General features: G+C 43.7%; 1 long non-coding RNA gene and 1 pseudogene across 15 annotated transcripts in view; one reads left to right on the top strand and one right to left on the bottom strand.

The window, feature by feature from the left end:
• Positions 1–26,823, bottom strand: part of LOC147583057 (uncharacterized) — a 219,472-nt gene that overhangs the window by 108,358 nt on the left and 84,291 nt on the right. The window lies entirely within an intron of this gene.
• LOC112866417 (homeobox protein OTX2-like) overlaps positions 1–26,823 on the top strand; it is a 45,760-nt pseudogene that overhangs the window by 2,479 nt on the left and 16,458 nt on the right.

Below are 26,823 nucleotides of genomic sequence, written 5' to 3'. Positions count from 1 at the left end.
AAGTTGTAGGCCTGCCTCGGTCTTAGGAAAAACACCAGTATGCACAGTCCGCTCTCGTGAAGTTGTTCAAGTAAGCACACACACACAAAACCACGCCCAAGTGTGGGCTTCCATTAAATGCCAGGCGAGGCTCAGGGGCACGTATACGGCCTTGCTTTCATCACAGTAAAAAGTCCTTTGTGATAATATCCTATTTGAGAGAGAATAAATATTTATTCTAGGAGTTAGATGTTTCCTGTATGACTTTAGATTTATGATAATGAATGCGAGCAATTGTTTCCATAGGTTTCATTACAGGGTTACAGTTCTGAAACAAATATTCCCTACCTTAGGTTAGGGGAATTGAAAAGTATCCTGGGATTCCACGGCAAGTCATTTAAAAACGAAGCAAACACACACCAAAAAAACCCTGTTGTAATTTGTGAGTAATTATAAGAGCAGATTTCTTAAATATTATGCATTTAAAGCAAAGTATACAATCTCATGAAACACAGAAGCTGATGTGAATACACAGTTATAACATAGTGATTATCCGCACCTGATTTAAACTTTTTCATTAACAGCCTCATTGTTCTGACTCTTCAGTAAACATTATGAACACAGGGGCACCTGGGAGGCTCAGTCGGCTAAGTGTCCAACTCTTGGTTTTGGCTCTGGTCATGATCTCACGGTTTGTGAGTCTGAGCCCTGAATCGGGCTCCACGCTGAAAGCACAGAGCCTGCTTGGGATTCTCTCTTTGTTTTCCATTCCCCAACTTGGGTGTGCGCGCTCTCTCTCTCTCAAAATAAATAAACTTAAAAAAAAATTGTAAGTGTAAATTTCAAAAAAAAAAAAAAAAAAAATTTATACTAGGATCATATGTCGCTTTATCTGTTTTATATGGTAGAGTTTCATAAAAAATTTTATTTGAGCAGGGGATTCCCTGCCCCTCTCCCCAAATTTGAAAACTTCTATGGTGTTTCTCAAATGCCAGTCTATGGAATGGCAGGAGTGGACCTGGATAAGCTTTTCTAACATATGGATTCTTGGGCCCTTTGCTCAATAATTTTCTTCCAATAGGTGTGGAGCACAGATGAGAATCTGGTTCTTAGGAGGGAGCAAAAAAAAAAAAAAAAGGAAACTACTGATCTAATCAACATGTCACCATCTTCATAGAATTCTCTGTGAAATGCTTTAGTAAAATCAAGACAAAATACATCAACCACATACCCTTAATATGTGGACTCTTTCAAAACAGGAAACAAAGTCAGTTTAGTATCTGCCTCTAGTGAGCTCATGCTGGACCTCCTAACACTGCATACTTTTCTAAAGTATTTTATAAATACCTCTTTTTTTTTTTTTTTTTAATTTTTTTTCCCAACGTTTATTTATTTTTGGGACAGAGAGACAGAGCATGAACGGGGGAGGGGCAGAGAGAGAGGGAGACACAGAATCGGAAACAGGCTCCAGGCTCTGAGCCATCAGCCCAGAGCCTGACGCGGGGCTCGAACTCACGGACCGCGAGATCGTGACCTGGCTGAAGTCAGACGCTTAACTGACTGCGCCACCCAGGCGCCCCAATACCTTTTTTTTATAAAGGTTTATAAATCACCTCTCTGACTCTATGTTCCACTGGTGAGCCACAGTCAAAGGATCCACTGAGCTTCCGGATTCTCTTGCTTCATTTAAAATTTGGACAAAAGTGGTTTTTCTTCTGTATTTGACCCCTTTCAAATTCGCTGTGATTGTTCAAAGGCGGTCAACATTGGGGCCTTCTGAGGTTACCTGCAAAAGCTCCTTCAACAAACTAGTTGCTCAGAGCCACTAATTTGTAACTGTAGTCACTGGGCACCTCCCCCACTGAGCTGCCCTTCCCCGGGGAACTACGGCAGCCGTGTATACCTTACAGTGTAAAAGTCACTTTTCTGGCTGAAAAAGAGGGGAAGTAAAACGGCAGTTACGCAGAGTCACAGACTGTTTAGATGGAAGGATGCTATGGAGTGCAACCACCCAACGCCAATGTCTTCAGGTAAGGGAAATACGTTTAACAAATATACGCAAGCTCAAAGAGTCACTGGCAATGTGAGAGCCCAACCACCGTGTTTCCAGGGTTTCGTAACCAAAGATCTCCGCTCACACTGAGATTCTTCCACTCACTAGCCACAGGTGCTTGGTCAAATCCCGTAAGCCACAATTTCCTTCCATGTAAAAATAGGAAAACCATTAGAGTTGTTAGATAAATTAATATTATTATCTAACAATAAATAAAAATGAATTTAATAAATTTATGTATTATTTAAAATTTTAATTATAAATTTATATATAACATATATTTTATAAATTTATATATAAATTTATATATAAATATATAAATATTAAAATTTTAATTACAAATGTATATAATATATATTATAAATATATATAAATTTATATAATAAATTTATAATTAAAATTTTAAATAATACATATATTTATTATTAAATAAATATTTTTTAATAATGAAGATTAATTATGGTCTTCTAGAAGAGCAGCAGACTCCAAGTAAACACACAGTAATATCAGCAATGGTTGTAACTACATACACACACACACACTTTTTTTTTTTTTTAACCTTTGGTGGTGTTTATAACAAAAAGGGAAATTCTCTGGATGGGTGGACTAACCTGGGGACCTCTGAGTTTTAAAGGTGGAGACCAAAGGAATTAAAGTGCTAGAATCCCCCAAAGCTATGGGTATGAAGGCTGTGGGCTTGTGGGATTGAAAAAGTGAGTTATTGAACCCGTAGGCCTGATTTTCCCCAAACTGGGAGAGGAGAAGGTTAGGGTCCCATGAAGAGCAAAGCCCTGACCCATTTATGCACTTGCCGGAGGCAAGATTTCAGATAAAGATGTTGACACAGTATTTGTGGACACTGTAGTAAACACACGGTTTGGGGTGTTGTACAAAGCCGTGAGGGAAGCAGAGACACTGACGAGCCTCCCTTCCGAGTGACGACAAGGGTCCAGGCCAGGTGCATGAACGGTGGCAACCATGAACAGATGAGGACCGGGAAGTCCTGCTCTCGTTCTGGAAAGTGAGGGGTCCCAACAACAACTTGAGAGTGGATTTCCCACACACCCTAAGAAGTGGGAACCCTCACCAGATTTCATTTGATTTAGAAAAATGATTTAGATCAGGCTAGTAACAGCTGAGCTGGGGTGCAAATCCAAGTTTGTCTGGTTCCAAAGCCCTCTCCTATTACCCACATCGCCTTTGTTCAAAGAGTGAGTTCCACTATTAGTGTCTTCTGAGGTGAAGATTAGTACATAATTTTCCAATTAAAAATATTTTTTAACTGGAAGACAAATTTCTGGGTAGGACTATTTGGATGGGCTAGATCTCTGAGGCTGCACCGCTTCCCTCTGCGAAGAGGAAGGTCGGAAGAAAGGATATACTTTGAAAACTGCATAGGAAAAGGCAGGTTGGACTTGAGTACCTCCAGAGACATGTGTAAGCCCAGAATAAGAAACAGAGTTCTGGAGAACTGAACGCACCACAGTGAGGAAGGATGGCCACACCTCTAGGTCCCGTGGCTCACGTGGAGTCTTGGGAGTGCTGGTGAATACACTTTGATCCCATTTTACCAGCTAGCACTTGACAAAAGTTGGCAGACCAGAGTGTCTGGCCCTCTATATACCTTGGCTTTCAAGAAGAATCTGAGACAAGCAAAAGTCTTGTTGATAGCCAGATATGAGGGTTGTGGTTAAGAAATCCCTGAGGGACTAATCAATTCAATTTAAACCAAGAATTTTCTTTTTTCGGGTTACAGCCATTAACAAAGGCCAGATTTATACAAATGACTTAATGCCATATGCCAAAGGAACTAAAAATCGACCCTCGAACAACTTGAGGGTTAACCACCCCCCACACCAAATAGTCAAGAGTCTGTACATAACTTCTGACTCTCCCAAAACTTAACTACTAATAGCCTACTACTGACCGGAAGCCTTATGGATAACCAACACCTATCGTTTAATACGTGCTTTGTAGGTTATATGCATTACATACTGTATTCCTAAATAAAGCAAGCTACAGAAAAGAAAATGTTATTAAAAAAATCAGTAGGAAGAGGGGGTTCCTGGCTGGTTCAGTCAGAAGAGCATGTGACTCTTGATCCTGGGGTCTTGGGTTTGAGCCCCACATTGGGTACAGAGATTACTTAAAAATAAAATCATAAAAAAAAAAAAAAAGAAAAGAAAATCATAATACACTTACAGTTCTGTACTGTATCTGTCAGAAAAAAAAAAATCCACATATAAGTGGATCTGCAAAGTTCAAAGCCAGGTTGTTCCGGGGCCAACTGTAGTTTTAAATTAATACCTATTCCTTAGTTGTGAAATACATGGCTTGAGCATGTGTGATAAGACACTAAAAGGACTTCTGTTTGTCCTGCTGGGGGTCAATGACAGAAGTAAAAAGTCACATACCAGTGTGTATGAGAATTAAGGGGGTTTACCTGAGAGGCCTGGCCAGGATAGGAACCTCAGAAGGGTCAGGTCTACTAAAGCCTTGTTGGTGGACGAGCACTACCGAATCACCCCGAAGCTCAGCAGAAATGTGCAACACCCCAGAACTACCGAATCAGAACGTGCACTGTAATAAGTTCCCCAAGATTTGCTTGCACATGTAAGTTTAAGAAGTACTATATGGTGGGGGGGGGGGGGGGGGTAGGGAGCGCCTGGGTGGCTCAGTCAGTTAACCGTCCGACTTTAGCTCGGGTCATGATCTTGTAGTTCATGAGTTTGAGCCCGACGTCGGGCTGTCTGCTGTCAGCACAGAGCCTGGTCTGGATCCTCTGTCTTCCTTTCTCTCTGCTCCTCTCCCCTCACGCATGCTTGTGCTCACCCTCTCTCTCTCTCTTAAAAATAAACAAACATTGGGGCGCCTGGGTGGCGCAGTCGGTTAAGCGTCCGACTTCAGCCAGGTCACGATCTCGCGGTCCGTGAGTTCGAGCCCCGCGTCAGGCTCTGGGCTGATGGCTCGGAGCCTGGAGCCTGTTTCCGATTCTGTGTCTCCCTCTCTCTCTGCCCCTCCCCTGTTCATGCTCTGTCTCTCTCTGTCGCGAAAATAAATAAACGTTGAAAAAAAAAATTAAAAAATAAATAAATAAACAAACATTAAAAAAATAAAAACGAAATAAAGTACTACACATAAGTAACCTACTTAAGTACAATCAGAAATACTATACTTCAGTACAGTGAGCTTTCTGTTCTCTAACTGTAACCAGATCTTTCTCCTAATCTGTCAGGTCTTTCTCATAAATTAAAATGCTCCTCAGATATTTCAAAGGAAGAGAAAGGCTATGACTCTCCTTGAGAAAATGACCTGACATTCATCAATCTGTACGACTGATTCCACACAAACTATGTCACAGTGGTTTTCCTTCACAGATTTTAATACCATAGACGCTTTAAGTTTTGATTTCTGATTGTCCTGAGGTGACAACTCCCAGAAATTTTAAAAAAACCTCCTAAACTTAAAAAAAAAATTTCTTTAATTCTCTTTCCTCCCTTGCCACCCTTTCTATTTCTTTTTATCAAGCCATTAATGGTGTATTATAATGAATTCTTAAAATATATTAATGAGGAGTTCTAGATGAATACAACTTGCAAAACAAACATTTCTAACAAAATCTTATCCCTTACTCAATTGCCTCAAGCTCTGTAAATTCATCTTGTTGTTTAGTTTAGATTTCTAAATCTGAGCTTCCTCAGAGCAAAAGACATACTTCCCTTTCGCTGGAGTTGTGAACTATCCTGCGTTGAAAACCTGAATCACTCATTTCATAAAAATAGGAAATGAGCTACTCCTATATGCTAATGTGGCATGTTATCTTAGCAGCTCCCAATGAACCATGGGACTTCTGGTACTCACATCCTGTGTCGTGCCCTCCCACACAACTCTGGGCTGGGCTGATGGGGTGTACATGCAAGCATGACGCAAGCAGAAGCTTGGTAAATATTTGCACAGTGGGGCTTGTCCTCTCAAATATCTACCAATATGCGGCTCTCATATATAGAAGACCAAGCAAGCCAGGGAGAAAGAGATCAAAACCTACCAGATGATCCTATTAAGGTGGTTGGACATAAGCCAAGGTGTCTTGGATATTCCAGCCCCAGCCATCATCTTGTTGCAACCACTCTAGGTCATCAGAGAGACCAGCAGAAGAACCACCCAACTGAGCCCCAGCCAACTCACAGAGTCATGAGCAAATAAAATAATTGTGTTAATCCAGTAAGTTTTGGAATTGTTTGTTATGTAATTATAGATGACTCAAAGAACTAGGAAATTTATGTAATCTATCATTTTATTGTTTTTTTTTAAGTTTATTTATTTTGAGAGAGAGCAAGAGCCCGCTCATGAAAGTGGGGGAGGGGCAGAGACAGAGAGAGAGCTGTGCTATCAGCACAGACTCTGACACATGGCTCAATCTCATGACCGTGAGAGCGTGACCTGAGCCAAAATCAAGAGTCGATGTTCAACCCAGACACCCCTATATCTCCCCCTATATCTGGGTTAGAATGCAAGAGTCTTATGAAAGAAATCTAGGGTGATTTTTTTCTACTTTCTGTTTCTGGCTGACAAAAGATAAGCTCATATACTTAAGAGAATATGTAATAAGTTCAAATGGGGTAAGCAGCTGAAGGTGTCTTTTTCAAAGGATTAAATAAAAGAAAATTAGTCTTTTCTCTATATCAATGTGGGGCTGAAGTACCACCAATGCAGAAGCAACCAGAAGAATATTATGGAAACCAAAGACGCTAAAGTTAGTTTTCAGCACACCAAAGCACTGGCAGAAGCTGAAACAGCACAGTCAGGGAAAGTGAGTCTGAGACTGAACTAAAGGTCTGACAAGTGTTGAAGCCTGGAAAACCGTACTCAGATTTCCATTCTAGATCTTCCACAGCTGGAAAGATGGAAGAGATGAGGAGGGAAGAAGGGAGGTACTACAAGAAAACAGACGTGTTTATTGAGGAGCTCCAAAAGAGAGGAAATATGAATTAGATGGTCTCAGCAGAGAGTGATTCTAATCTACTTGAAATGATGTTTTTCATATTACTAAAGCTCTTTTTACCTATTATCTTTTACCAAATTCACAATAACTTCCAAGGCAGAGAGATTAATGTGGGGAGGAGGAGTTCACAGACTCCTCTGAGAATCCAAAAAAAGGGTAAGGGCTTCAAAAATATGTAACTACATATGTAGTTTCACAGAAGGCCATCTATGGATTCCAGGTTACAAATCTATGTTCTCTAGTGAGATAGGTTCATTTCACTAATGAGCAAACACAAGTATTTAGAAACTGAGTTACCTACAATCATACAGCAAGTAATTGACAGGAACAGCACCATAACCCTAGAGCATACACCTCCAGGCTCTTGTTTCTGACTTTGTTTTACAACCAAAACAGGATTGCGAAGGCTGAGGAAAAATAAATTCTTCCCAATGTCCGATTTAAACAGTCTAAGAAATGGAGAGGCATTTGAAGGTGGGACAAAGAGGGCGAATAGCCAGGAGAGATCAGCCCCTTCCTGGCTACAGGATCAGTAATGGGGTCAGTGGAACCTCACGGCTGTAACATATACTGGACATCTCCCAACATCAAAGAAGTACCTGAACTCAAATGCAGTTGCTGCTAAACAGACTTCTATATAGCAACGTGTCACCGGTTTTCTACTCTAAAGTAGACAGGTCTATGAGACGCTCTCTTGCGTCCCTCTCCAGCTCCTCCAGCCCTCCCTGCAGCAGCACAGCCCAGCTGTGGCTGAGGAAAAGCAGAGGGCGAACAACACAACTCAACTGAGCTCACACCACTCCTACAATTTTTCCAAGGAGACTGCAGTCACAGTGCCCTTAGGTAAGGACTCGAATACATTCCTATTGTGCGTATGGGTGGTTTTTCCTCATTGTCAAGATTTTCAACCTCTGAGGGGAACAGTTAAACCCGATTCCATTACTTAATGGATTCAGCAGTCTGAGCGGTAGTTCTCTGTGCCAACTGGGATCACTAGTGTTAACTTTATTGACTGTAGACTCTACATTAAGGTCCACACTTGAATTTGGGTGATAACAATACCCAACGGGCATAAAGCATTTGATTTCATTTTTGGATGGTTTAGTATTACAGGCTTCTTTTATCCCCCATCTACTTCAAAGCATTTAGAAAAATCTGTGTACGGAAGGAGTAGGGAGCTATTCTGCATTGTATTTTATTTTATCACCATTAAGCTGAAAATCTTCCTGCTGATGTATTTTTACAGGCAGTCACCAAGTTAATTTTCCCCTTCTCCATGCCCATGGGAAAGGCACCCAATACAGTGCTATCAACTACCAAATTTAGGACGCTGGCGAAGTTGCTACCGAACCATTTTATCATTTCCAACATGCCCGGTGGCAACCACCACACTTGGACCAAAAGGAGTAGGTAGGTCATCCGAAAGCCCATATAGGCGTGCAAGTTTCTGAGAAAAATACCGGCAGATGAGTAGAGACATTCATCTCCAATCTCAGTCCTTGACCACGAAGTTCCAGTGCACGACAATAGTTTTTGAAGAGACCAATCTTTCGAAGTAGGTGTCTTCCTCTCTAGCCTCTTCAGTAACATTCATTCAAGCCCTACCCATTCTCCTACCTTCTGCACAGTTGCCATCTCTTGCATTAACACTTTCCCTAAACCACATCCATCCTTTCTCTGGGAGAAACACATGAACTCCCATGGTACACCCTCTCCACTGCCCCAACAGAACCACAGTTCTGCACCCTGTATGGTTGCATTTCTTCTTTAAGCAACATGAGCACAGGACTGGTGCGGTTTGGTCTCTGAGGGCCTAGCATCTTGCACATGCACACATACACCGTGTGTGTGTGTGTGTGTGCGCGTGTGTGTGCGTGTTGTGTCCGGGGAGGACATGTGGGTACGCATCTAGAAAACTGCGCATCTACTATGCCCCAAGCACTGTGTTTTACCTACACCACTGCTTTCTATCCCTACAACATCTCTACCAAGCAGTCATTATCACATATACTTTGCAGATTAGGAAATTGAAATTCAGAGCAGTTAAGGCTTGGCCAGAATCGCAGAGCTGAGTTTCAAACCCAGGTCTGACTGATTCTAGGAGCCAATGCACTCATAAAGTTAATATCCAATACGCATTCAATAAGTCAAACAGTGGGCAGCATTTCTGTTCAGGGCACTGTGCTCAGAACTACTGGGGATCAAGATGCTTTCCGTCCAACAGCTGTTAGTAACTATGCTACAAAGTAGGAAGTGACAAGGTCAAAAAGCAGGTATGCACAAATGCTCCGGGTGTTCAGAGGAGCCGGAGATCACTTTGCTTTGGAGGTAGGTGGGTGAGTGAAGAGGGGTAGGAATAGAATGAAGATAATCAGAAAGAAGGCGCTGTGTTGCAACTGGGATTTACGCAAGCACAGACGGTGGTAATAATACGTTAAAGATTAAACTGGGCTCACTCTACCATTCTTCCTAAAGCAGGAAAGTGGACTCCCAAATTACATTCAGGAAGACTGCATCCTTTGAGAGCACAGACAATTCCGTGTACCTGCTCTTTATGCAGTATCCATTCTGGAAACATTTGATATTTACTGTTGGCAGAAAGAATACGAAAAGAATAGAAGGAATATGAGGTTCGTAGGATTCCTTAGAATATTTAATTAGCTCCCTCACACATTCCACGTACAGCCTAGTTTTACAACGCGTATTAATGAACCCTCTTCCAGTCATTAACAGCCTCTCATTAAGTTGTACGTGTTCTCCACCCAATCACATCTTCATGTGTACCTCATGTTCACGACAGCCCCAATCACTGTCACAGGACTTTTACTCCCAAAATTAAGTGCAAATGTATTTTAATCTATTTATCTGTACATCAAAGGATTTTCCTTTGGAAAAAGTTCTGTATTTAAAAACACATAAAATTGGGGTGCCTGGGTGGCTCAGTCGGTTAAGCACCCAACTTCAGTTCAGGTCATAATCTCGCAGTCCGTGGGTTCAAGCCCTGCATCTGCGTCCGTTCAAGCTGCACTGACAGCTCGGAGCCTGGAGCTGGCTTCGGATTCTGTGTCTCCCTCTCTCTGCTCCTCCCCCACTTGTGCGAGCGTGCACACTCTCTTTCTCTCACAATAATAAAACACTAAAAAATTACTAAATAAATAGGTAAAAACACGTAAAATTAATGAAAGGGCCCATCCACCTAAAAGGGAAAAGAGGAGCTATCTGCATGCAAAACAACATGACAGAAATATAAAAGCAAACATAACTGTTACAAAAAAAATGTCAGATCCGCTCTAAAGGGGAACAAGTGTTCCTCTAATAAAGTGTTAGCAGAGAAAATTAGCCAGCTGTATTATACCCGAAGCAATGAAAACCTGTTTCCTCCTTTCTTTCTTGTACTTTTGAAAAGACAACATGTCACAGCCAGACTTTTTTTTTTTTTTTTTTTTTCCATAACAGCATCCATTCTTGTGACAAATGTTTGCCAAGGTGGGGGGTTGGCAAGGGAGGAAGAGGAGGAGGAAAGAGAGGAATAAAAAGGCGAAGAAAACAGAAGTGAGAGGGAACGGTAATACGCCATCTGCTGACAAAAGGGAGAGAAAAAAGAGGAGACATCTGAGAGCACAGCCTTCAGACTAATGTGCTTGAGGAAATGCAACAAAATCAGCTTGTCATTCACCTTCACAAAACAACATTTTACTATGAAAATATGTGAAATACACTGTTTCACTTTTGTGTATCTCGTGTCCTGAAAATTACTATTGCTACTTGAATCAAAATAAAGACCACCACCATTCCCCAAGTGCAGAAAGAATTACACCCAAACTATTTTAAGCACCATAGTAGTATCACACTGAATAAAACAGAAATATCCCAATGATACTTCAGTTTACCCAGGCAGAACCAGCTGAGGGATGATTTCTTTGGCTAGAAGCAGTCAGTCATCGAAATTTTAAGTGAACCTGGGACAGAAAAAGACTACAGAGGGGCGCCTGGGTGGCGCAGTCGGTTAAGCGGCCGACTTCAGCCAGGTCACGATCTCGCGGTCCGTGAGTTCGAGCCCCGCGTCAGGCTCTGGGCTGATGGCTCGGAGCCTGGAGCCTGTTTCCGATTCTGTGTCTCCCTCTCTCTCTGCCCCTCCCCCGTTCATGCTCTGTCTCTCTCTGTCCCAAAAATAAATAAATAAACGTTGAAAAAAAAATTTAAAAAAAATAAAAAAAAAGACTACAGAATACTGAAGGAGGATCGTTATTTAGAAATATGATGTTGGACACTACTCACCACTGATTACGAGCTGGCCAAACAATGCATCAGTCACTCATTCTACGCTACAAAAAGGCATCAATGCTTATCAGAAGGAAAAACCTTCAGTGACTGTCAATGAAATCAAACTGATAAATCTCAGGGCTGAGGACAAAGGCAGAGGAAAGGGAAAGAGGGGTTTACTTGCATGCCCATCTTTAAGAAGTTGTTAACACACTGGTTTTCTTTTCTTTTTTTTCCATCAACCCAGCCACACCACACACGCACACACATGCACGTGCACCTGTTTCCATTTCTAACACACCCATATATTCCCTTGGGTTGAGAGCTGCTTTACAGGCAGCTTTCTTTAATAATGCAATTTTCGGTATATGGCGCTTCTCTTAGCATTTAAGAAGAATGACTTGCGTATGCAGCACCTGAGGACCAGCTGGGCGCCACAGGACCTAAGTCATTAGTGAACATCACTGTGACTTTAGAAGTGGAGCGTGTGGTACAGAAGTTCTCATTCCACAGCACTCGGGGCTCATTAGTTCACAACACTAGTCCCTGGCATTTAACCTACACTTAACCTGCAATACATTGTTTTCATTGATTTATTTTTAATTTTTTTTCATGTTCATTCATTTTTGAAGGAGAGAAGAGACAGCGTGAGCGGGAGAGGAGCACAGAGAGGGAGACACAGAATCCAAAGCAGGCTCCAGGCTCTGAACTGTCAGCACAGAGCCCAACATGGGGCTTGAACTCACAAGCTGTGAGATCATGACCCGAGCCCAAGTCAAGACACTTAACCGACTGAGCCACCCAGGCGCCCCGGTTTTCACTGATTTATTTTGTCTATATACTCCATTGTTTTTGCATTAAACAGAATTTAAGAAAGGTTGATATTTTGTTGCCGAATTAGGCAGTTTTGTGTTTTACTGTGGCCTTAGACTCTTGGTGTGCAATAGCTACAAAGGAGTTCAAGAAAAGCTGACAAAGAACCATATTATAGAGAACATACAATGCCTTTTTCGGTCACGTTGTGGTAACTATGCTACTCCTTGAAGCAATTATGTCAATTTCTAACTGAACTTAATGTTGTGTTACTACAAATGAATGTCAGCTTGAGGGCTGAGAATCCCTAAGATTTTTCCTGTTGAAATTATTTAATTATTGACAACTTTTAAGAATTTGTCCTACAAAGCTTCTTTAGGACAAATAATCCATGTAAAGTTGGGGCTTATAAGATTTTTTTTATTAAAAAGTTGTTTGTTTCTAATTAAAAAAATCTAAAACATCTTGGAGGAAAAAATGCAATGTGGATAGACCCTACGACATTTTCACAGAAGAAAAACGCACTCAGGGCTTGGTGAGCTATGCAAGTTGCTATAATTTAGAAACTTATACCTTAAAACACCAGAGTCCACAAACGTGCTCTAATGGAGGACTACAAAGGGTTAGGGGCATGATAGCAGGACATGGGTTTACAGAAAAGAGCCTTCATTAAGAGATCATGTATGGTGTGGTGCAGAGGGGCCTGGATAGCAGTCAGAAAAGCCTGGCTCTTATTCCCAGTCCTGCCACTAGCAGCCTAGAATGTTCATCCCTCCATCTCTGCTTCATCATCTGCAAAAGGAGAGACCTGATGTTCTCTCTGACTCCTTCCTACTCTGTGTTTCTATCAGCCTCATCAGCTAAGAGAACAAACACACACACAAAACACGTGTCTGCCGAGTACAGGATTCTAGATGCTTAGGACAATTAAATTATGCATTAACAACAACAACAACAACAACAACAACAACAAATGGAGGGCTCAGCTCAAACCACTATCCTAACTTTTTAGTATTTACCCATCCCATGGATAGCTTCACATTTTTATACTTATGTCTGCATCAATAAAAGCTAAAGGATGGGGTCTTCCTGAACTTGTCTCTTTAGGTACGTGTTCCAAAGTTTCTCTAGGGGATACACCTAGAAGGACGGTCTGCTCACATTAAACCCATCTACACACCTTCAGACCTGCATTACTCACCCACCACAGCTTCTCGCATTGGAATTTATTCTTAATTCCAATTCCTACTGATTCTGATCCATGTGAAATTTTTTCCTTCCCACTTTACACTCAACCCAGCTTTTACTGTGTGACTTTGCTTCCCCCACTTTTTGATTAGGGATCATTAGGTACTAACTACTCCAGTCATGCTGCCTCAATCCAACCCCAGCCTCAGGAGCTCTTCAGGTAGATGCATGCCGGCTGTGCCTGGTATAGGAGACGGCATTCCCACAGATACCCGCATCTTCCGATTTCAAAGGCCACCACTTGATACTTCAACAAGTATTTATTGAGACCTGGCAAGTACTTGCAGAGTCTGAATATCATTTGATTTCCCTATATAGACTCAATGAGTGCTATTACATTAAAAGGCTTCAATTAACATTACAATTAACCAGCTGTCATGGGAAACCCCTGTGAAGTTTGGTAACATTTCCAGGCAAGAGGATAAAGGAAACAGGTGTGCACAAGACAAGCAGGCAAACTTCCTGTCCCTACCATCCACCCTATTTCAGGTGTAGGCTAGATTTGGGAGATGAAGAGATTTTCTGCATAGCAATGAGGAACATGAACCTTGTTCCATCAGGTATCATCCTGCCCCCTTCTCCCACTTGAGGGGCCACTACTGACAGAGAGTCAGCTATTACTTGTTTTGTCATGGCCCTGGCAACTCATTTGGTCTCTAAAATCATTCAGAATCTTCAGTCTCTGAATCTGTTACTTTATCTGCAAAAGGGAGGTGAAAGATACCCACCTGCCAGCCTTGTTATAAAATTAAGTCAGAATGTATAGAATATACAGGGGGTCCTGGGTGTCTCAGTCAGTTAAACATCCAACTTTGGCTGAGGTCATGATCTCACAGTTCGTAGGTTTGAGCCCTACGTGGGGCTCTGTGCCCACAGCTTGGAGCCTGGAGCCTGCTTCAGATTCTGTGTCTCCCTCTCTCTCTACCCCTCCCCTACTCGAATTGTGTCTCTCTCTCTCAAAAAATAAACACTAAAAAAAATTTTTTTAAAAACCACAATGTATAGAATATACATATGCAGTAGGGTTTCCGACCTCTCTCCCTGAATAGGGCTGTAGGACAAAACCAAGAACACAGGCCAAACTCATCGTAAGGCAGATGTCCACCCGAATAAAAAAGAACCTAATAATAATCAGAGCAATTCAAAGACAGAGGAGCAGTTAAGTAACAAAGTTCAAGCAAGAGTTGTCAGGCCTACTCAATCAAAATGATCTTTCATTAACCTTCTCCCTTCTGACAGAAGAATTACTCCAGTTCAAACAGGAGAAAATACTGTGGCTTTATTATTTTTCTCTAAAACTTAAGACTGTAGACAGTGGTTCATAAAAACATAATACTCAAAATTGGGGCGCCTGGGTGGTTCCATTGGTTAAGCGTCTAACTCTTGATTTCAGCTCTGGTCACGATCTCACGAAAGGTTTGAGATCGAGCCCTGCATTGGGCTCTGTGCTGACAGCATGGAGCCTGCTTGAGGTTCTCTCTCTTCCTCCCTCTCTGCCCCTCCCTTACATGTGCACGAGTGTATGCTCGCTCACTCTCTCTCTCTCAAAATAAACATTTAAAAAAAAGAGAACACTCAAAATTAATGCCACAAAAATTTATGACAGGTGAAATTATGACAATAAATAAAACAAAAAAGAACCTCTTGTATAATAAAAGAATCCAATTTCATATAGCAATTAATGAATAAGGATCTAATAAGTTCACCATGAAAGAAAGAAAATCTAAATTAAAGCAAAATCATAATGTGGGCCCTAATGATGTCAATCCTCTTGGCCTTAGGAAGAGAAATTTCAAAAATCATTCTTTCCAAACCCTTCACGCCATGAGAAACATGGCGGTTAATGAGCAGCGCCCGATGGGCTCAAGGCGCTGCCGATCTGTAAAGTATGGCGACAGCTGCAGCACTGTCTGTTCAGCTGTTCATTTGTTCTCGCTTAGGGGCCACCCAGAAGTAATCCACTTTCCGCATTCTCTTGCAGACAGAGCTTGGTGTAAGTCGTTCTTAGCCACACAAATAAAATGATCATTCACAGCAGTCCTGATCCAGGTTTTTGGGTTTCCTCTGTGACACTTCTTTTACTGAGCAGCATCCATGCCTCCCCAGGCACTCCCTCTTCTGCTCATTTTTATTCCAATGCCAAACCTTCACAGGCATCAAACGTCAGTTCTTTTGCTCTTATCCATCCCAATCAGGAGGAAGCACTAAAAAAAAGGCTTGAAAGTAAGGAACTAAGTCCAGTAATTTCCACTAGGAACCAAGTAATGGCACATGAAGAGACCCTGGCCCCATGCTCACTTCCTAGCTGTTTGGGACTCTGGCAAATGACTTAACCTCTTCTGAAGCAGCAAATGAAGAGGCACGATTACATGACCTAAACGGGCCTTTCACGCATTAGAGTTTTGCTGCCATAACTCGATACCAGCAGAGATGCACGACGCTTTCGAGAATATGGACCAGCAAATAAGAGCAAAGAGGATGCCAAGAAGAGTCCCATGTGGTTAGATGCAAATCCTACATTTTCTCAGGAATTCAACCTGCCCAAGCAGCCACTTCCAAGGCCACTGCTAACCGCTTACTGAAAGAATCGTGAAGCAGTCTCCACAGGATGCTGTATTTAAAAAAAAAAAAAAAAGTACAATTTCTATTTTCAAGGAAGTTTCAGAAACTGGGTTAAATCAAGTAGAATAGATTTCTCACCTTAGACTTTTAAAATGCTAAAAGCATGCTGTGAATTTCCAAGAGAGGTATTAGAACACGGCATTTTCCCAGAATTCTTTTTTACACGGCAAATCCTGCAGGTACAGGGTTCCCAGGAATACACTCAAGACACTGCTGTTCTGACCAATTAAGTGTCCACTGTGAGACGTAAAAATGAATGGACTTGAAGCCTCGCCCAGGGCACCACCGGGAGCCCCGGCAGCAGGTCAAGGTCCCCCACCTACTGTAGGTTCTGCTGCCAACTCATTGTTTGCACCGCACCTGCTTTACCAGCCTCCCCAGACCTGCTGGTTCGCCCCTGCACTCCGGGCATCGGCTGCCAGCCTGCCCACTCCACCCTCGCCCCGCGCATGGCACACAGCCACCTCGCGTCTCTGTTCTCCTGTCTAAATTGTGCAGAAAGGCTGGCTGTGGAGGCTGCCCCCGTGTGACAATCCGAATAATTCATAACCTTCATCCCACTAACATCCTAATTTCTACATTATCACGTAATAGAAATGGGGGTGGGGAATGTTCTGCAGTTGCTGCACAGTGAGGAGAATTCTAAAAAAAAAAATCCCAAATTTTCTTGAAATTTCCTTCGGTGTAGATAGAACTGAAGAAACTGAATCACACAGTTTCTCTTCGAAATATCCTCTTTTCATAGAAATGTCCTAATTAGCAAATGACAATGAAGCAAACACTGGAAATGAGAGGAACAACACGGCTTTCTTTGAAATTAAGAAAAAACGCTTTTCTGATAAGTATTATTGACTGAGAAACAGTTAACATGTTTGTCACTTTCAAAAAGCCACAAATGAATTTCTCTGAAAAACCCAACGTCTTTTTGAAAAAAATCCACAAAATTGGGGCTCTGCCAAAGCATGAATGTTACAAAACCATGTGCCACATGCCCTTTATGTTCCACATTAATTACTAAAGCAAGGATTAAGCTCCTGGCGATCTGAAGTCAGAAAGATCAGACATGGATTCAAATGCTGGCTCTGATACGTGGGCAAGTTGCTTCATTTTTATTCAACCTCCGTCTCCTAATCCCTTACCAAGGAACAAGAATACCAAGTTCACAGGAGTGTTAAGAGTTTAAATAAAATTGAATTTGCCTAGGAGATTAGGGACCCACAATAGTTAGAATTAGGTTTGGCTGAGGGTGTCTTCAAGCCCAAAGTCGTTGTGACCTAAACAGGAGAAGTTTCTTTCTTTCTCAGGCGAGTGTGGCCCTCTACTTATTTTACTGCTCCACCACAGTGACGTCAACTCCGTGGCTCAAGATGGCGGCATCCACATTCTAGGAAGCGGAATGGGAAAGGCATAAATAAAGAGAGGGCAGAGGGGGGACACACACTGTCCCTTAAGGAAGGTTCTAGAAAAGACCACATGATAATATGCCTCCCACTAACGAGAATTTAGTCATATGGCCATAAAGCAGCCAAGCACCCCAATATCAACTAGTGACTCTATAAAGGTGGGTGTTATGGACACTGAGGGGACAACCCGCAGGCTCGGCCGCAAAACCCAGTAACGGCTCATTTCTCGTCTTGAATGGCTTTGTTGTCCGGGAGGAATGACACTCGGCCTGTACACACTGGTACGGCCACACCACTTGTGCAAGGCTGGCATCTATTCTGAATGTGTGAACTCCTGTGCTGTGCCGGTCATTCAGTATTTTGAAAATTATCCTTGCCTTTGGGAAGTCATTGCCTCAAACTCCCACCACAAACAAGATTTCCTTTGGTTTTTTGGGGGGGGGGTTGTTTTGGTTTTTTTTTAATTTTTTTTAATGTTTATTTATTTTTGACAGAGAGACAGAGCATGAGCGGGGGAGGGGGGAGAGAGAGAGGGAGACACAGAATCTGAAGCAGGCTCCAGGATCCGAGCTGTCAGTACAGAGCCAGACGCGGGGCTCGAACTCACAGACCGTGAGATCATGACCCGAGCGGAAGTCAGACGCTCAACCGACTGAGCCACCCAGGTGCCCCAAACAAGATTTCCTTTGTAACGCTTGTAGTTTAGGGCATAATTTTTCCTTAACTAGTTTTCCCTTAGTTTGCTTTCCTGAAAAAGCACAAATCCCAGCCACTCGCTTTCATAGAAGAAGATCAATTCTGCTGAACTACAGGATTCTGTTTTCAAAACCTAACACTTGGTTTTGACTATCTGGGCACTCCATTTTTGATGTCACAGTCGCCTGGAAGCTGAAATATGGAGACGTGATGGTGGAGGAAAGGAGGTTTGTCCCTTGTGCCCACGCCCCACATTGTTGGACTGTCCCACCTCTTGGTCCCTGACAGTGGCTGTAAGCAAAGGATGTGGGAGGACACCGGGCAGTGTCGATGACCAAGTCCATGTTCAGTGTGCGTGTGACTTTTATGTGGGCGCTGTGTGCTGAATAATCTGTGGTATGTCCCTATTCAAATTAAACTCAATTAACACCAGTATTCATCTTCCTGAAAGATGCACCTGAAGCAGGGTGCCCCAGACCTGGAACAACTTCTTTTCAACCTCATCTTTCTGGGATAATTATTTCCAAGAGTTTAAATCAGCATTTCCTAAGCCGTGTTCCATGAGAGTTAAGAAAGGTTGTGTGGAAAAAAAATAGTTCAGTGCTAGGAATATTTTTTTCTCCTAAAATATATTAAGTTATATTATACATAATAAAACAGTTGCAAACAGCTTTAATTACTGCAAAATAACCAGCCTGTGAGAAATGGTCTGCCTAGCCCGGGTCCTGGCATGCCAGGAGGCCTCATGAGGTTTCATCTGATGGTCACGTGAAACTTCAGACCAGCCCTATGCTCCTATAAATCTATGTAATTCCTTCTGGAATTACATAGGATCCGAGCTGTCAGTATAGAGCCAGATGCGGGGCTCAAACTCACAGACCGTGAGATCATGACCTGAGGTGAAGTCGGACGCTTAACTGACTGAGCCACCCAGGCACCCCTTGAAGAAAGTTTCTAGTACAGAGCTGCCCAACAGAACCTTCCGTGAAATGACAACGTTCCAGATCCACGCTATCCACCAGCCACACGTGGTTAATGGACATTTGAAATGTGGCTAATACAACTGAGGAACTAAATGTTTAATTTCAATTTAAATAACCACATGTGCCTAGTGGCTACCATTTTGGACAGTGCTGGTCTACTGAACAGTGAGCATACTAAACAGGAGAAGGTTACAATCCCTGTTACAAAACAGAAATAACAGGAAGTGTGTGTGTGTGTGTGTGTGTGTGTGTGTGTGTGTGTGTGTGCGCGCATGTGCACGCAGGTGTGTATGTCAATCTACACAGTAGATTAAGCTCAAACTACAGCTCCTGAACCTTCTTTCTTTACATACCCAAGGCTGAGTGGACGATTTCCAAAATTAATTTGTTTAGTTAAAATTGGAACAAGCATTAGGATGTGTTGCGATTACCTCTAAAATCTGAAATTAAAAGATTTTTAATGCACTAAAACTCTATGTTTGATTATGCACCCTGTTTTAAAATTTTCCTGGCATGATGCTGTGTGTGGATCACACCAAATTAACAGTTTCTCTGTTAGGTGGAAAAAACAAATTGCAGAAGAGTATGTACAATATTATGCCAACTGCACAGATATGTGTATGTGTGTGTGCATGCACGTATATATAACACACACACACTTGTATATGAATAGAATTCATCGAAAACACTGCCATTCGATAGCACATTCTGTGATGATGGAAATGCTGTCTATTCTGTCCAACACGGTTGCAGCTAGTCATGGCTCCTGAACACCCGAAACATAGCCGGTATGTGTGACTGAGGAATTGAATGTTTAGTTGTACTTAATTGTAATTAAGTAAATTTGAATAGCCACAAGTGGCAAATGGCTGCCTCTTTAGACGGCACAGGTCTAGGGGCACCTGGGTGGCTCAGCTGGTTAAGCGTCCAACTCTTGGTTTCGGCTCACGTCATGACCTCACAGTTTGTGAGTCTGAGCCCCATGTCAGGCTCTGTGCGGACAGCGTGGAGCCTGCTTGGGCTTCTCTCTCTTCCTCTCCCTCTCTGCCCCTCTGCTGTTCTCTCTCTCTCAAAATGAAAAAATAAACGTAAAAAAAAATTTTTTTTTAAAAAGAAAGCACAGGTGTAGTAGAATAAAACCCAAGCTTTCAAATGGATACCTCAAAGGGGTTACTTCTGGAGGGAGAAAAGTAAACTTTTACTTAAACCCTACACACCGCTGTAGTGTTTGAATTTAATTATTTACTTTTGTACACCTGGCATGCATAGCTCACAAAAGAAATAAATCGGAAGGGAAGGTGTTTCATCTTGGGCTGCTGTAACGGAACACCGCAGTCTGGCTAGCTTAAACAACATGAACTTATTTCTCACAGTTCTGGAGGCATGGAATCCAAGATCAGGGTGCCAGCAGCGTTGGGCTCTGGTGAGCGCTCTCTTCTTGTGCGGGTGGCCACGTTCTCACTGTGTCCTCACGGGGCACGAGGGGAGAGAGCTCTGGTCACTCCTCTTCTTACATGGACACCGATCCCATCACGAGGACCCCACTCTTATGACCCTCAGATAGAAGCCGAATCACCCAAAGGCCCACCTCGTAACCCTGTAACATTGGGGTTAGGTCACACCCCACAACAGATCTCTCAGCAAAAGGTACCAGCTCTACCTTCAGTGTCCCCAATCCAACCACCTCTTACAACCCCCACTGCTACCAACCCAGTCTTCTCAGCCATCACCTCTCACCTAGACCCACGGCACACATCCACTCCTGGCCCCCAACCCCAGCCCCACGGCATCCAAAGTGACCTTTTAGGAATGAAAAGTCCTAGCACATCTTTCCCTCTGGAGACAGGCTCCCCCATGCCACTGGGAATCAAATCCAAAGTGCCCACCACGTAGGCCTTCTGTGGTACCTCTCCCACTTCATTTCTGAATGCTCTTTCCTTCGCTGCCTGCTCTGCTCCAGCATCAACCCTGCAGCCAACAGAGCTGTTCCTCTGACATGGCTCACGTTAGGTCTCCGAAAGTGCAGTTCCCGGTGCCTGGAAGGCCCTTCCTTACTTCATTCAGTGCTACAGACTGAACGTTCGTGTTCCCCCAGGACTTCTGTGTTGAAACCCTAATTCCCAATGTGACAGTATTTGTAAATGGGCCCTTTTGGGAGTGATTTGGTCACGAGGGTAGAGAATTAGTGCCCTTGCAAGAGAATACACACGAGAACTGATCTCTCCCCGCTCCCCCCCACCCCACCCCCCGCCATGTAAGGACGTAGCAAGAAGGCAGTTGTCTGAAACGGGGAAGGGCGTTCTCACCAAGAAGCCTACCCTGCTGGCTCCCTGGTCTCAGATTTCCAGTATCCAAAACTGTGAGACATAAAACTCTATTGTTAGGCCACCCAGTTGATGCTATTGTGACAGCAGCCCAAACTGAGCAAGACACTCAGGTCTCTGGTTAAATATGACCTCCCCGGTAAGACCTGATGACTTAGCTAAACAGCAACATACCCCCCACCCCATCGCTCCCTACCCCTTTATTCAGCTTTACCTTCCTCACGGCATTTATCATCATCTGACAACACATCCCATGTTTACTGGCTTACCGGGTGCCTCCCACACCAGAACAAAAGTTCAAAGCGGGCAGAGAGCTGAGTGATGCCAGCAAGATGGGGACATAGGTTGTTACTGACTTCACACCCCATGACAACAACTAACATCTGTTCAAGAACAAGACACCACTGAGAGAATCCCGGAACACAGGGGTGAGGCTGAAGTGCCCCCTGCACCTCGGAGACCAAGCCAGACTGCATCAGAAGGAGAAGAGAAGCAGCCACATGTTGACCACGCTGCCCCGCCCCTGGGCCAGTGCAGCCCACAGAGAGGTCTCCTATGGGCCACCAGTTCCTCCAGTGGGAAAGGAGAACCCAGGAGGGACAAACAGCACGCCCGGCCCTGTGGGTCACTTTTAGGAGCCCCCTACTGTGATCTCCCACCACGGGGATCGCAGGGGAATCTGAGGGGCTCAAACACTGGGACTCCCGACTGTGATGGAGGCTAGGGGAGGGGCTTCCAACAACCAGCACAAGGATCTTGACAGATGGAAGTTCATACCTGCAGGGTCCTAAGAGTAATCCCAACCAGTGGCTTTGCTCATCTGCAAAACCAAGTTGGGGGCGCACCCTGACTGGGGAACTTGGCAGGGTGCAGATCTGCCTGACTCGGATCCCCAGATGAGGAATCTTTCCACCCCAAGAGCCCAGTTTGCCCACACCCAGGGACCTGTGGAAAGGGTCTTCCAGCCCCTGGACCAGAGTTGTGACCAGAGTGCTGGGGACAACTCCTGGAAGCTGTGTAGCCCAGCAACACTCTGGCTGAGAGGCAGAGGTTCTGAGGGGCTCACCCCCAGAGCAAAGCCAGTACCAGGTATGGAGGCAGGGGGACTAATTCAGAGCCAAGGCTGAATGTAGCTTCTGGCTCCTCCCAACCAGAGCGCCTGTCTGGGGAAACGGAATTAGTCTAGAGTGGACCTTCCCGCTCCTGCCCAGGCAAGGGGGCTGGGGCATAGCTTCGCACACTGTGAAGACGGTCTTCTGGCCCCATCTGGCCAGAAGGGCGTGACAACTCCTGGAAGCTGTACAGCCCAGCACAGCTCAGGCCAAGAGAAGAGCACTTGGAGTCAACAGTTTGCAGAGCAAAGTCAGAGGCCCTATTCGGCCAGGGAACTTGGGGTACAGATCAGCTCCAGTGAAGACAACAAACAGAGCCTGACTGGTTTTACATTTACTTCTCCCACTGTGCCCAGGCAGGGAATTCACAGCCCTGCTCATCGCTGAATACAGCCCTCAGGCTGTCCCACCAGGGAACCTAACGGGAGCACCTGGGAAGCTTCAAAGCCCATTCAACAGCTCTACATACAACACCACCTGAACAGAGAGAGAGCAAAGCCCTTGGCTTCTCCTGTTGGTAGAGCAAAACAGGTGGCCTCACCTAGGCAGGGAATTCAGGCACACTCTGGGCTGATTTAGGTCTCCAGGCAATGAGGTATACGGGCCCTGGGGCCCTTCCTGCTGCCCTGCCAGGGCAGGAAGCTAGTTCACAGACCCATCTAAGACTCAATACAGTACCCAATTCTGACCATTTGTGACCAGAGAATCCAGGCAGTAAAAGAAACCGTCCTACGGCCTCTCTTGCACGGGAACTAAGCCAGCAGTCCTACCCAGCTGTTCTCAGCCAGTGACAGACACCCCCAACCCACATTCTCAGAGCTCAAACAGCTGCCTCCCCCCAAAGTAGACCATAAGGGCAGGTCCCACCTGCCCCAAGGTATTACCAGCAGACACACCCAGTAACTCAAATTGAGGTGACTGGTGAAGAATTCTCTCTGCCAAAGCAAATATGAAAAGTCTGGAAGAGGAGCCCCATTATTTAAATATGCTGATATCAACATAAGGAATCGATGATCATGAAAAATCAGGTAAATATGACACCATGAAAGGTAAATAATAAGTTCCCATTACCCTAAAGAAACAGAGATCTATGAACTGTTAGGCAAAGAATTCAGAGTAATTGTCTTGAAGTTTAGTGAACTTCAAGAAAATACAGACAGCTACACAAAATTAGGAAAACACCACATGAACAAAATGAGAATTTTGATAAAATAGCAACTATCAGGGGGAGCACCTGGGTGGCTCAGTCAGTTGAGCATCCGGCTTCGGCACAGGTCATGATCTCATGGTTTGTGGGTTCAAGCCCCGTGTCGGGCTCTGTGCTGACAGCTCGGAGCCTGGAGCCTGCTTCAGAGTCTGTGTCTCCCTCTCTCTCTGCCCCTACCCCGCTTGCCACTCTCTCTCTCTCTCAAAAAATACATGAACATTAAAAAAACTAATAGTAATAAAAAAGAAGAAAATAGCAACCACCAAAAAAATAAAATAAAAACAAACCCAAAACCTAGAGTTAAAAAATACCTAACTGGGGGTGCCTGGGTGGCTCAGTCAGTTGGGCTTCCAACTCTTGGTTTCCGCTCAGGTTCCATGAGTTCGAGCCCCACGTCAGGCTCCTCACTGACAGTGTGGAGCCTGCTTGGGATTCTCTGTCTCCCTCTCCCTTGCTCACTCTTTCTTTCTCTCAAAATAAATAATAAATGAACATTAAAAAAAAAGAATAACACATAACTGAACAAAAGAATTCAGTTTTGAAAGTAGACTCAACCACACAGAAAGAAGAATCCGTAACCTGGAGGATAGGGCACTGGAAATTATGCAGTCAGAGGAACAAAAAGAAAAAAAATACAAAAGACTGAAGAAAGCCTATGGGAAGACAAGGAAAGGATTTTAAGAGCAGCAAGAGAAAAGAGAGAAGGTACATACAAGGGAACCCCCAAAGGGGCTCCTGGGTGGCTCAGCTGGTTAAGTGTCCAACTCTTGGTCTCAGCTCAGGTCTTCATCTCAGGGTTGTGAGTTCAAGCCCTGAGTTGGGTTCTGCATGGGACATGAAGTCTACTTTAAAAAATAAAAAAGGAACTCCCATAAGACTATCAGTGAATCTCTGAACAGAAACTTTTCAGGCCAGAAGAGTATAGTATATTAAAAATACTGAAAGAAAACTATCAACCAAGAATTCTGTACCTGGCAAAGCTGTCCTTCAGAAATGGAGGAACACTTTCCAGAACGAACAAAAGCTGAAGGAGTTCATTACCACCAGACCTGCCTTCCAAGAAATGCTAAAGGCAATGCTTTGAGTGAAAGGAAAAGAATGCTAATTAATACCAACAAAAAAACAACACAAAAAGGTAGTGTAATCCTCACTGGTAATGGCAAATATATAGTCACAGATTCTGCTGGCAAGATGCTAACAGTGGTGCATAATTCACTCACCAACTCCAGTTTAAAAGTGAAAAAAAAAAAGTGGGCAGAGGTGCTGTTTGGTGCCCTGTTCTATCCCATGTCCAGCACTCAGAGCAGTGCCTAGTGGGCAGCGATGCTGAATAAACCACTGAATAAATTCACTAAGTAGTTCTCACAGAACCATTTCTTAGAATAATCTGTGAACCGGCTGTCTGGAGTGAAGCAATAAAAACAAAAGGAGTCAAAGTGGGAGAGAGGGTGGGAACTACATTGATCAGAACACAGGAAACTGAAGCTAGTCCCTTAGAAAGAACCGAGGCCCAGTTCATGTCAGCACCCCAGGCCCAGCCCAGGATGTGAGCAGTTTAGGCTCCCAGGAAGGATGAACACAGGTGCTGGTCTCGGGCTAACTGCAAGAGATAAAATTGTACCATTAGCAGTAACACTGTTATCTTCAGTGATCCAGAAAGTAGTTCCTTTATACCCTCTGTGACAAATAACCTTATTTTTTTTCTCCTTCAGCTGTAAAGTACTTAAAATTTCAAACCTATAGTGAAGTAGAAGTTTGAATCTGGCTCTTAAGAAGGTAACAGAGGGGCGCCTGGGTGGCTCAGTCGGTTAAGCATCCAACTTCGGCTCAGATCATGATCTTGCTGTTCGTGAGTTCGAGTCCCGCATCAGGCTCTGTGCTGACAGCTAAGAGCCTGGAGCCTGCTTCAGATTCTGTGTCTCCCTCTCTCTCTCTGCCCCTCCCCCACTCGTGCTTTGTCTCTCTCTCTCTCTCTCTCTCTCTCTCTCTCTCTCAAAAATAAACGTTAAAAAAAATTAAAAAAAAAAAGTCAACAGGGAGGCATGTAAGATATTCTTGTAAGAATATATTATGCATCAGAATCCTAGTGATAACAAATGCACTGTAAACTAAATAAGGTAATATAATTTCAGGCAATGCCACTGAAACAACGGAAGAATAAAAACACTACGACTAATGGTTTCTAGCTAGTTAGAGTTCTCCCCATGCCTAATATTCAATGTGTTGAGAGTCTATTATTAGACCTTGAATTCTACTGTTCAGGGTCAGCCCTCCAACAGAGGCAATGTGGCAGAGGAGGAAAACTGTATTCACAGTGAAGAGCATGAGCTTTTGCAGCTCAAATGTTGGGCTGTCTTTCCCACTGGGTAACTTGCTGTTTAAGTGACCTTGACCAAATGATGTCACCTCTCAGAACCTCAGTTTTCAGCTCCATAAAATAAAGGCAAAAAAAAAAAAAAAAAAAAGAGCAACTTCACAGGATTTTTTAAAGATTATACGAAGCGATGTAAATGAAATGCTCAGCCTACACTTTAACAGTCTTCATCACAATACACTGGAATGACACATCTCAATGTTTCTCTCCTATGATCACCAGAAAGGCAGCTCTGTCATTGTCCTAGTGCTTACAGCCTCCCCAAAGGACCAGCTCTGGAACTAAATAGTGAATTAACCGATGATCAGTGTCTACTAAATGTTCCTATCTTTACGAAGAAATGATACAAAACAAGGGAAGGGGGCGTGGAATGAGGGAGGAAGGCGCCATGCAGAGGCAGCAATTAGAAGGAGCAACAGGGGAGTGGGCAGCAGCCCTCCAGAGAATGAGTACAAAGAAGTGTAAAGAAGAAGGTCTGGGGGGTGCCTGGGTGGCTCAGCTGGTTAAGCACTAGACTTCAGCTCAGGACGTGATCTCACGGTTTGTGGGCTCGAGCCCCGCATCGGGCTCTGTGCTGACAGCTCAGAGACTGGAGCCTGCTTCGGATTCTGTGTCTCCCTCTCTCTCTGCCCCTACCCCGCTTGCACTCTACCTCTGTCTCTCTCAAAAAATACATAAACATTAAAAAAAAAAAAAAAGGTCTGGGGTCCACTCGGCAGAAGCAGGAGCCAAAACGCTCGCCTC

Source organism: Puma concolor, chromosome A2 (assembly GCF_028749965.1).
Source record: "Puma concolor isolate L17-30 chromosome A2, mPumCon1.1.hap2, whole genome shotgun sequence".
Taxonomy (NCBI): domain Eukaryota; kingdom Metazoa; phylum Chordata; class Mammalia; order Carnivora; family Felidae; genus Puma; species Puma concolor.
The sequence above is the reverse complement of the archived record's forward strand: the minus strand, read 5'-3'. Positions and strand labels throughout refer to the sequence as shown.